Source organism: Pollicipes pollicipes, unplaced genomic scaffold, assembly GCF_011947565.3.
Source record: "Pollicipes pollicipes isolate AB1234 unplaced genomic scaffold, Ppol_2.1 Scaffold_3087;HRSCAF=3621_pilon_pilon_pilon, whole genome shotgun sequence".
Classification (NCBI taxonomy): domain Eukaryota; kingdom Metazoa; phylum Arthropoda; class Thecostraca; order Pollicipedomorpha; family Pollicipedidae; genus Pollicipes; species Pollicipes pollicipes.
This window is the reverse complement of record NW_023596225.1, coordinates 20618927-20630312: the sequence shown is the minus strand read 5'-3', so window position 1 is coordinate 20630312 and position 11386 is coordinate 20618927.

Below are 11386 nucleotides of genomic sequence, written 5' to 3'. Positions count from 1 at the left end.
CAGCTATGACTGACCCTGCCCGGCCGTGACCTGCCCCCTGCTCCGGCCGTGACCTGAACACTGTCACGGCCGTGACCTGACCCCTGCCCGGCGTGACCTGACCCCTGCCCCGGCCGTGACCTGACCTCTGCTCCGGGTGGGACCTAACACTTGTCCCGGCCATAACCTGACCCCTGTCCCGGCCGTGACCTGGCCTCTGGTTCTGCCGCTGTCCCAACAGTGACCCGGCGCCAGGACCCGCCCGTGACGCGGGCGCCGCCCACCTTTCTGCGCTGCTCCTTCTCCTGCTGGTCGACGTCGGGCGGGGGCGCTGGCGGAGGTTCCGCAGCCGACGGGCGTCCAGCCGCTGCTGCCGGTTCCGGCGGCAGGCGGGCCGGCGCCGCTGAGACCACACGACCCGACGGGCAGCGCGTCGCCGCCGCCGCGTCGACGATCTCGAAACTGCCGCCGCACCACGGGGCGACAAACGGTCACTCGCCATCAGCTGCCGATGCTGACAGTGGGAATGCTTTGGCTCTCTGCGGGACTTCGAGGTGGAAGCTGAGACCAGAGACGCAGTTTGCTATTCATTAGAAGCGGAGATATCCAGTTCCCCAATTTTGAGGAGATGGGTTTGCATATTTGTGAAGAAATCCGTTTTGGTATATGTAATGTGGTAGGGTTAGCCCCGTTTCCCTTCTGAAACCCCAACCTTGTTTTACGAAACTATGCCGCTGGGTAAGATCTTTAATTTGAGATGCTCAAAGTTGACACCAGTATTTTCTATCAACTAAGCATCCTTATGGAGACTTCGATTTTTGCCTAAGAAGTTCATGCGTTTAACCAGCTCATTGAGCCCGCTATCTTCTCGCAAATAGGTGGAGCAGTCGCGTCGTTCACAACGGCAGTAAATAGATAAAAATGTCCTACTGTACAGCTGACATCCATATCAATCACCCAGACGACCATGAATGACCCGACTCTCGAATACCCCTTGAATACAAAAATATAAGTTCTTTGCTTGTTTTATCAATACAAATTTTGCTCCAGCTGCACACGGGTTCCCAGGGAGCCAGCCGCCGGACAGCCGCCCTACGCGACGGCTGCCGCCGGACCTGAGCGTGCTGAGCAGCGGAGTGCGCCGGCCGTACCTCAGTCCACTGGAGGTCAATGACTTGGGCGTGGCGATGAGCCCCTCCTCGCGCAGGGACTGCAGGATCCGCTTCTCCTCCATGCGGTTCTTCTGATAGCCCGACAGGAGCCGGGTCACCGCCCGCCCGACCACCTCCAGCTCTGAAGGCACGCGGGTGGTGCGGTCGGGGGATGCTCAGTCACCTTCGGCCGGCCCAGTCTCGGTGTGACGCGACCTGGAAGTGGCCGGCCTCCTCCTGACCACTGCTATGTCTGGTCGAGCACGCGTGATAAGGAGATGTATGCGGTCATTTCACCTTCATCTGACCAAGACGCGGTCTGCAGCCGTCAACAGGGAGGCGGCCGGGCGACTCGGTCGGGCAGGTTCGCTGTGTTCGTGTGGTGTGGTGTGGTGGTGGGGGCAGGGGGAGGCACACGTACTGAGCTGGTGGGGCGGGCGGAACTCGTGCTCCACCTGTGCCACCTGGTCCGGTGGCGAGTTCTCCGTCACCATGTGCGCGTAGGTCGGCTCAAGCTCGTAGGCGCCGCTGTCTTCGCTCTCAGCGGGCGGAGCCGAGTGCGACTGCAGCTCACTGAACAGCAGCGCGCCGCTCGGAGCGTCCAGAGATTCCTGCCAACGCCCGGCCGTTACTGCACGGCTCAAACGCGTCTGAACTACCGGCGAGCTTCGCCGCCACGGCGCGCGGCGTCAGCTCGGATCGAGTGCCCAAAGTTGCGGGACGGGACTCACGGCATCCGTGCAAGAGGATAATGGTGTAAGAGGATAACGACTTGGTGACGAAATCTAGTGCCGCTAAGCGTGAGTATCGCGGTCAGATGTCGCTTGTTATTCCCAGCCGGGTGAAGCAAACCCGGGAAACTGCAGTAACGTCACGACAAGCGCACCCATCGCCTTTTTCGTAAAATACCCACTGTTCAATGACGGCTTATTGACAGCGTACGTTGCCAACTTCCCTCCACCGAACGAAGGCTCTTTTCTCTTTCAGTTGACCTTATTTACCCAAATAAAAGAGAACGGGTCGTCGGAACACGGAAATCTGCGCCCGTAGCGGAGAAGCTGGGAACTAATTAGAAAGTCCACTTCTAACTTAAATAATGATCAAATAATGCAATTTTTCACAAGTATATTTTCAGGTCGAACGGTTGAAAGAGTCATGTTGTTTCATTCACCATACCTTTTATGTTATTTATGACTTAATGCCGTCTTTGGAACATTAATATTACACCGAGACACAACATAAGTACTTTGGAGAATGGAAGTGGGTCGTAATGTCTGCTGCTTTTACACGCATATGAGAAATAGTCTGTGGAAACGCAAGGTTTCCACTCTTTAATGCATACACACTGCATACATTCTCAGGAACACCGACAGCAAAAGTTGCCATTTTAGACTACTTCACCGCGATGAGTTGAGCGTATATAACAGCAGCAAACAATAAAACACATTTAGTGAAATTTACTTCCTTTTTGGAAACGAACACTAAGGGACTGGTGAAATGCCCATCCTGTAAGCGTTGAATCATATCATGCTCGATAACAAATAACTGATTTTTCAGTCTTCCAACCGTAATTGATGCCTAGTGGTTGGATCTGATCTCCCAACGTGTTATCTCAGGAACCAAGCGTCGGATCGGAAAAGATCAAAGGCTGTTCGAAAACCACGTTCAGTTTTTCCTCAGCAACCGGGATAAGAGGACACTTAAATGCTTGCTTATAAGGTAGCTTCGGTGTCAAATCGGAGAGATCAGGTCAAGGTCAAGTGCAGGTTGGTGGAAAATAAATCATTCGGATCAATGGGTACTTCAGTTTTTTGGTGCATGTTTTCATACTTTTTTGTCCCTGGCATACAGCGGTAGCGTTTGTTCACGCACTAACAATAATACAATAGATAGGTTGCAATTATTTGGACATGGAATAAGTCCCAAACATCTAAAATCATTTTGATTTCTGCTTTCAGAAAGAAAAATAGCAACAAGCAGCTGACAACACCAGAACTTTCCGTTTTTTTTCCTTTGTAGGAATATCTTCCTGTTCAAGCCCAGAGTTAGTGCAACAAAAGGCCAGGGTATTTCATCACTCCACCCGGAGCCGTTGTGTACCGCCACCTACGATTCCCGTTATTAACTGCTGCGCTGCCACCCTGCCGAGCCCACTGGCGACGACTCTCCGGGCAGCGGCCTACACTCACGCCGAGCTCACAGTCGGGGATCTGGCTGGCCAGCTGCTCGTCCCGGGAGCGCGGCCGGGTCAGGTCGAGAGAGCCGGCGGCGCCGCGGGCTGCCGGCCGGGCCGTCGTCACCCGCGCCCGGCTGCCGCCGGAGCCCATCTGAGCCGGCTGCCCGCCGGCCTCTCTGCCTGCCGAGAACGCTGTCAGGCCACAGCCGCTCGTAGTTCGCTGGCAGCCGGAGCTCAGCCGGCACGACGCGTGGGGAGCTCCAGTCCAGACTGGTGACACGCGGGGGTCCAGCTCAGCCGGCATACCCGCGGAGCTCCAGCCCAGATTGGGTGACACGCGGGAGATTCAACTTAGCTGGCACGATACCCGGGGGCTCAGCTGAATCTGAATCATACATGGGAAGCTCTTCCTCAGCTGGGACAACACGTTTAAACTGGAAAGCTCTTGCTCAGCCGGGACAACACGTGTAAACTGGAAAGCTCTGGCTCAGCTGGGACAACACGTGGAAAGCTCTGGCTCAGCTGGGAAAATACGTGGGAAGCTCTGGCTTAGCAAGGACAACACGTGGGAAGCACTGGCTCAGCTAGGACAACAAGAGGGAAGCTCTGGCTCAGTCAGAACAACATGTGGAAAGCTCTTGCTCGGCCGGGACAACGCGTGTAAACTGGAAAGCTCTGGCTCAGCTGGGACAACACGTTAGAAGCTCTGGCTCAGCTGGGAAAATACGTGGGAAGCTCTGGCTCAGCGAGGACAACACATGGGAAGCTCTGGCTCAGCTATGACAACAAGAGGGAAGCTCTGACTCAGTCGGGATAACACGTGGGGAGCTCTGGCCCAGGAGGGCGGCACATGGGAGCTGGAAATCTCTGGCTCAGCTGGGATGGCGAGAGAGCCGCAGCACGACTGGGACGACACACGAGGGGCTCCGGCTCAGACGACTGAACACATGGAGTGGGGGCACCATCTCAAGATGAGATGGCTCATGGCCAGTGCTTCAGCTGGGACGATGCATGGTGAGCTCCAGGTCATCTGGGGGCGATGCACCGGACTGGAGAACTCTCTCAGCTGGGACAATGGAGCTCTACCTCGACCAGGACGACGCATGGACAATCACGCCGGGTGAGTTGGCTGGAGATGGCCGCCAGCCGACCGGTCGGTCGGCGGCCCCGCCTCTCACCTTCTCAGTGGCGCCGGTCCCCCGAGGATGCCGGTGATCTGGCAGCCGCAGTGACCCCGGGCGGCGCCGGGCGGTAGGGAGGCCGCTGCGTGCTGGCCGACACTGCCGGTTACCTGCCGCCAGCCCAGCCCACCCCGGCACGTGGCCGCCGGCGCCAGTCGGCCCCGTTGTTTGCAGGGCCTCCCTGACAACCGGCGGCAGTCGATCACCCTCTGACGTCACGCCGGTAGTGGAACTGCCGTCCGCGCTTGCAGGCCCCCTGCCTGCGAATCACTTATTTAGAATAAGTTGAATACATCACTGACCATCTGCATTATTCGAGAGAATTCAAAGCTTTGACATGAAAGTGGTTGGCTGTAGGCTGGAGCGATTTGGTTGTGTGAAGAACACTTATCATTACGAAGTCGAAGTCGGTCGGGTTATCGGAGTTTATCTAAAAATGTCCAACGCTTAAGGGAACAGTTCAATCCGACAGTCTGTCAGCAACTACGGATTCACCCTCAACCAACTAGGTCGTGATTTATCACCATGTAAAAAGGCATCTGAGTAGAAACATCAATGATGGTGGCTGTTCATAAGGCAGTAAGAAACCATTTGAATCCCTGCACTCCTCGTGGGGAGGTACTTTAGGCCACATTTGAAGCATTACTGGCACAGTTCAAGTTCGTCCGTCTAAGCTGTCTTTTTTACATGGAGCTGTCTTTGTAGCTGGAGCTTTGGAGAGGAGCTGAATCTTTGACAGACAATTACATTTTTATTTGCTCGAAGTCCTTCCACACAATGACTTTTCAAGTCTTACGTTGGTTAAAACGCTTGGTGCGTTCGGTTCGCTTCAACACAATGACGTCAGCTATCAAGATATACACGAAATCCAGATATGAATTAAATAAATGCGCCAATTTTACACAAGGTACATGTGTCATACTCAAAGTCGACGTAAAAAGATAAATGAAGGTGGAGTGCAAGTATACGGGGACCGCATCGACATGCATGACCGCATACAAAGGTTGCAGTGAGCGTGCAGTAAAACGGGCCGCCAGTATTTCACCGGCTCAAAACAAAGAAGCACGACGCAATATTTGTGTTTTGAAATGATAATTCTTAACCTCTTCGCATATGAAGACATAACAGTGGTCGGGGCCAGGCGGTCCCAAGTTGCTGCAGCACGATAACGAAATGCCCGCTTGAAAGCCTCTAATCGGCACCTGGGCGGGCGAAGACACGTCAGCATGGAGAGGCACGTCCTCAACAGTGGTACGAAGGAACGCCGCTTAAAAAGAATCTGCACTGCGGAGATTGCTTGCTCGCATCTCAGCGCTTTAAAAGATTTCAGGGCCTCCGTCGTAGATTAACACGCCGATATTAACTTTTCTACTACGTCACGTACTTGTCCATCCGTCTGGAAGATCGTGCGCGCCACTTCAGTGTCCAAGTCGGGCGCTCGGTCCTTACCTGAACAACTTTCGACCCATTTATATTTTCTCTGTACTGTTGAGACGTACGGAGAACGTTGTTTGCTCGTAGCTCACTTCTTGACAATCACGCACTGACACCATCGCGATATACTTGCCATTCACGTCACTCGACGAAGGACGCCGTAATCGACGCTTTCGAATGGCTGGTAACGGCTGGCGACGACGACCATGTCGCATCGTTAACGACCATCGACCTTAGCAAGGCTTTTGACAGCGTTGATCGCGGCATCCTTCTGAGCAGGCTGAGCTGGCACGGGGTGCCCTCAGAATGGTTCCGGGACTGCCCGAGCGGTCGAAAGCATGTGGTTAGTGGTGGCTCGGTCACCAGTGACGACCCCTCTATCCCACGGGGTCGCCCAGAGGTCCCTTGTCGGCTCAATCGTGTTACTCATCTTGATCAGCGACCTGTCCAGCTTTCTTACCCATCGCCGCTTTCATCCCACGCCAACGAGACCCAATTCCTTGGCTCCGCCACAAGGGCGTCACTTTATTTATCTTTTGGGGATGCCTGAGCCCCCCCCCCTTCAGTGCAGCTTGAGCCCCCCCCCCCCCTTAATGCTAACTTGGGTCCCCTAATTGCTCTTCCGAACCCCTCAATGTATATCAGTTAACAGGAAATATTGAACAAAATAAATATAGAACAATTGTCTTAACTATTGGCACACTAGGGAGTAGGTCCCTAAACATATCACTACTAATATCATGCTAATTTTGCACCAAATGGTATCATGTGGGTGCCTTATATGTCTGTCATGCTAGCTTCTTCGTATATTAAGGAAGCCTGCCGATGTTTGACTTTTTCTTTCAAATGATGTAGCATATATTAGCAGATAATAGCTAACGCATGTTTCCTCCAACCGTGGCAAGTGTATTTGTCGAATAGCCGTGGCTGTGGTGGTTATAAGCGGTAATCAGCAGTGTTCCATTATTGAGATTTACTGAAAAGTATTTCTGTGAATTTCTGAGCCTTTCTCTAAGCCTCGTTCTAAGCTTTTCATAAAAAGGCATCTCCCGAGTCTTCGGCCTGTCCAACCTGAGAACCCGTGCCGAAGAGTCCATTCATTGCCTTCAACACGGTTACAGTCAAACAGCCTTAAAATGAACCCAAGCACCCAAAACCCCATGCCGAATGCCACCAAATCATTTATAAAAAAAGACCGGCAACCTCCACACTGCCACCTGTGCGGCGCTGTAACACGATCCCCGTGTCCCGCTCACAGTTCATCACCTCTTGAAGAAGTTCTGAAGCTCCTTGTCCAACTGTGCGTCTCCCCCACATCCTCAGCGGCCTGTCGATCTGAGGTGGAGCGGCCGAGTGCCACCTTGACCGGTTACAAAAGATGTGCTTCTCAGCCAGGCTAGTGAGTGGCGTCCGCCGCAGCGATCGTGTTTCTCCCGGCCTGGCAACACTCGGCTAATGAAGTACCGCGGATCGTATATACTGCCGCAACGGCGTGTGCATGGGACACTGCACGCCCCGGATCTCAGGGACATTCCGCACTCTTTTCGTGACGCACGCCGAGTCTTCCCAGCGTCGAACTCGGGCGCTGTTTTGGGCGGCGTCCGCTCGCTACATCTGCCGCGCGTCCGACTGATCGCCGACTGACGGGTCTACGCGCCGGCGCACCGCCGTGTGGAATCGGCTCCCGCTGCGGCCGCCCGCGCCCCCACGCATCGCGCGTTCTTCACTGTTCTATATCGCTCACTGACTGGAACTGTTTTTACCTGTGCGTATGTGTGTATCTCTCTGTGTGCTGTGTGTTTGCCTTGTCGGCTAGGCGCAAAATAACTGCTACGTGGATGCACCTACAAAAAAAAAAATAATGAAAGGTAAGCTGGCTAGATTGTTTTAGGTGATGTATGTACACGCCTGCACGATGCAGTCGGTCCACGTGGTGGTCTGCTGGGGTCGCCAAAGTTAGATTAATCTTGAAAAACGCCTCAAAGTTGTCGAGTCTACCGTGTGCGGGTACACGTGCGCATTGATGCACGTGCACATGCGCCTCAACGAGCACTGATTTCCACTTTTGCCTGTACGATTTCCCGTTATTTTTCCTATCAAAACATGTTGAATCCGTTTGCCTGTGACAACTCGTGACCGAGCCATCAACCAGATCTCAGCACATCTTCCTATGATTCTCGTCAATTTGCGAATTCGCGTTTGCCGTGTGAACCTGATGGGACACCTCCGCACGCGCCGGTGGCACCCGCAGCAAGTTTGATAACGTCCCGAATTAAATGCACTGATGCGGCCCTGCTGGTTTGCTGCACGTGGAATTTCGCGTGGCTGCTATTACCCGCACCGAGCTACGGCTGCATTCGTGCATGACAGTCGGACAGGCCGACATTTCGAAAATTATGGGATAGGATAGACTGCAAGTACCGTGCTATATATTTGAAGGGTTTGCGTTTGCAGGTGTCCTATAAATTTGGAATATTTCAGGAACTGGACGTCTAATAGTCTTATGATTGGATTATCTCAGGAGCCTTTTCTATGCGCCTAAGCACCACTTCGTAATCGCTTTGTTTGAAGCTGACCCAGCTTTGTTTTAATTCCAGTCAGGTTGTAGGGAATCTTGAAAGCCGAATATAGAACGTCGTAAATTGGTCTTTGTTTTAACGTCAGTCAGGTTGTAAGGAATCTTGCCAGCCGACCATAAAACGTGGTGAATTGATCGATTGATGCAAGTAGACTGATGCATTTTCATAAACTGAATCACAGTTTGAGCTTTAAAATTCAAATTCCGAGAACAAAATGGCCCTCTCCGCCCCAAAGAAGTATGAGACAAAACATGAGCGCGCTCACGCATTTCGGATTCTGGACGTCATATAGTATTTGCAAGGCTGGTAAGTGATACTGAATATGGAAAATCGGGTCACTGCCTTCTATTCAATGTGAACCACAGCGCGTTCCCTTATTTGATAGTCCTGTAATGCGTATTGCTTACAAATTGGTAACTACATCGTTTGCATGAACTAGATGGCGCTGTCGTTGGGCGAATCGCGTTCGTGCGAACCGGTGGTGGTGGCCCGTATTACGCCAGCGTTTTGTTACTTCATGCCTTATATATTGCACGAGGCAAGATAAGTGAATCTAGCTTGCGCCCGACGCTGAAAACACTGCGTGTAGCCAAAGCTATCCTAGCCAGCAATTTAACTAATCGATGACTGGTATGGTACCTGGTGACGATGGTTGGTTTTCACAGATTAACACGCGCTCGGATGGAGGGTCAACTGACCCCCGCGGAGGTGTTTCCAGAGTAGTTTCCGAACGGCGCGGCGCAGTCATGCTAAATTTTGCACTTTTCAACAATTGAATAGCGGATCATTCGGTATCAAAAATTTGGATGTACCTTGTAAGGTCGTTGACCTACGGCAGGTCAAAGTCAGGCCATAGATTCAGGAATACAATTTTTAGGGAATCGTTCCATTTGACGCGACAACGGGGTATTAGACGAAGCTCTACATCTCTAACATCGTTTCATAGGCAACACAACGATTGAATGGACAAATTCCATTGACCTAGAGTCAGGTGTGAAGGTCGGACCGAGGTGAAGCCAACCTGTTTTATCACTCCAGAGCTTCCTGTATGGCGTAGTTTCTGGTGCTCATTTGTAATTTACTGATGGCGTGAACCGCGTTATACATCTTCCATCGATTTCTCGAAGGTCAAAATAGGTTGCTGACTTAAAATGACTCAAGTCAACAATATTTTTGGGAACATACTGCCTAGCGTAATCTTTGACGTTTATTCAGATGCAAAACTCAAAGCAGTCTTGCATGATTTTGGCCATGACCTTGGAAGAGTCCAACAAGGTCACTGCCCTTAAATGAGCACCAGTGACCTTTTTCTTCGAACGGGTGTCAAAGTTCTGAGGCACTTTGGACATAAATTTCGATTTTGACATTGTTTGAGCTTATTTGGCCCGAAGGTTATGGCCTAGGAACTTCAAATTTTAACATAGGTAAATTCACGTACAGGCCAACACACCTTGTGAATGTTGTGTCTCTAACTTTTTTAGTTTATGAGATCTCGGGGGAGGGGGGTCATATCGACCCCCAACCGAGCAAAGGGCATTGAACCGGCCGCCCGAGTGCGTGTTAATAGCGTCTAGTCCAAGCAATACACGCCAAGCAAAAACGATTTGGCGACACGCAAGGTAAACTACAGTTACCAGCGCGCTGTTTTCGCTCCGTCCACGAGTCCAGGCGAGTTCAGGCGCTCATTATTCCAGGCGTCGGACACATCATAACTTGCTTATTTTCGCAACTACGTTGCAACTATGCTGACATGCAAAGTGAGGTAAACAGGTTTACCTCAGTGAAACGCCGGGCACGCGAAAATTACATTTTGAACATCGCGACTAACGCTGGCAGAATTAACTCTTACCGGACGAATGTGCAGATTGATCCATACGAAAACTGTACTCCGGAACACGCACACGAATCGGCAGGTATAAAGATTATTGTAAGCGATGAGTCCAAACCGCCGTGAGCCAGGCGCACTGGAGTGTTAACAACGCCACTGACATGTAAGAATTTTCCGGTCGGAGTGTCTCTAATGTTTGAACTTGAAATTATTGGAATACGGTTGACGCAGTGCATATATGCAGGGAATGTATATTATTTCAGATCAATTTCATTGTATTTCGACATGTCTCGGTGTTTCCATATTTGTATTGCGTCTGGGAAAGCAGGGATACGGGGTACCATTCCCGGCGATGCCCGCTCTTCCTGCCATGGGGTGAGAAGGAGGCGATGCCACACATCTTGGGAAGCCAAGTGCCTCGTAAGGCTGCGATGACGAACGAACGTCCTCGCAGTAGCGGTTGCACTACTTTTAATCATGTTATAGACATTCCTAGTCGACATGCCAGCAGTTGAGAAAGGTTTCTCTTCTGCCTTCTATGCGGCATACATTTCTCTAACTGTTATTCATGACATTGCTCCCAACCGGGCACCAGTCACGCTGTTTGCAACTATGACGCTACCGCGCTTGTGAGGCCTAAATACGTGAGGAAAGAAGTCATGCAACTCGGAAATTTTGTAACCATAGTTGTCACGCCAGTCATCGGTAGGTTACACGTTTGAACAACACAGCTTTGGCAAACGCCTGGCAAGGCTCAACAAAGTGGCGCAATACCGGCCACTACCACAGGTAGCCAGACCGCGGTTCGCACGACGTCAGCGCCATCTAGTCTATGGAAATGACGTTTCCGCGCCTGTAAGCAATGTAGTAGAGGTACTCAATATGATAGCGGGCTACGGTTCACATTGCAAGGAAGACAAGAAGCTGATTTGTCACCTTCACTTTAAATTACGGGCGTTACAAATACCATATGACGTCCAGAATCCCAAAAGACGTGCATGCGAGCTCTGTCAAAAACTTCCTAGGAGCGGGGTGGGGAATTTTGCTATTGAAAATTG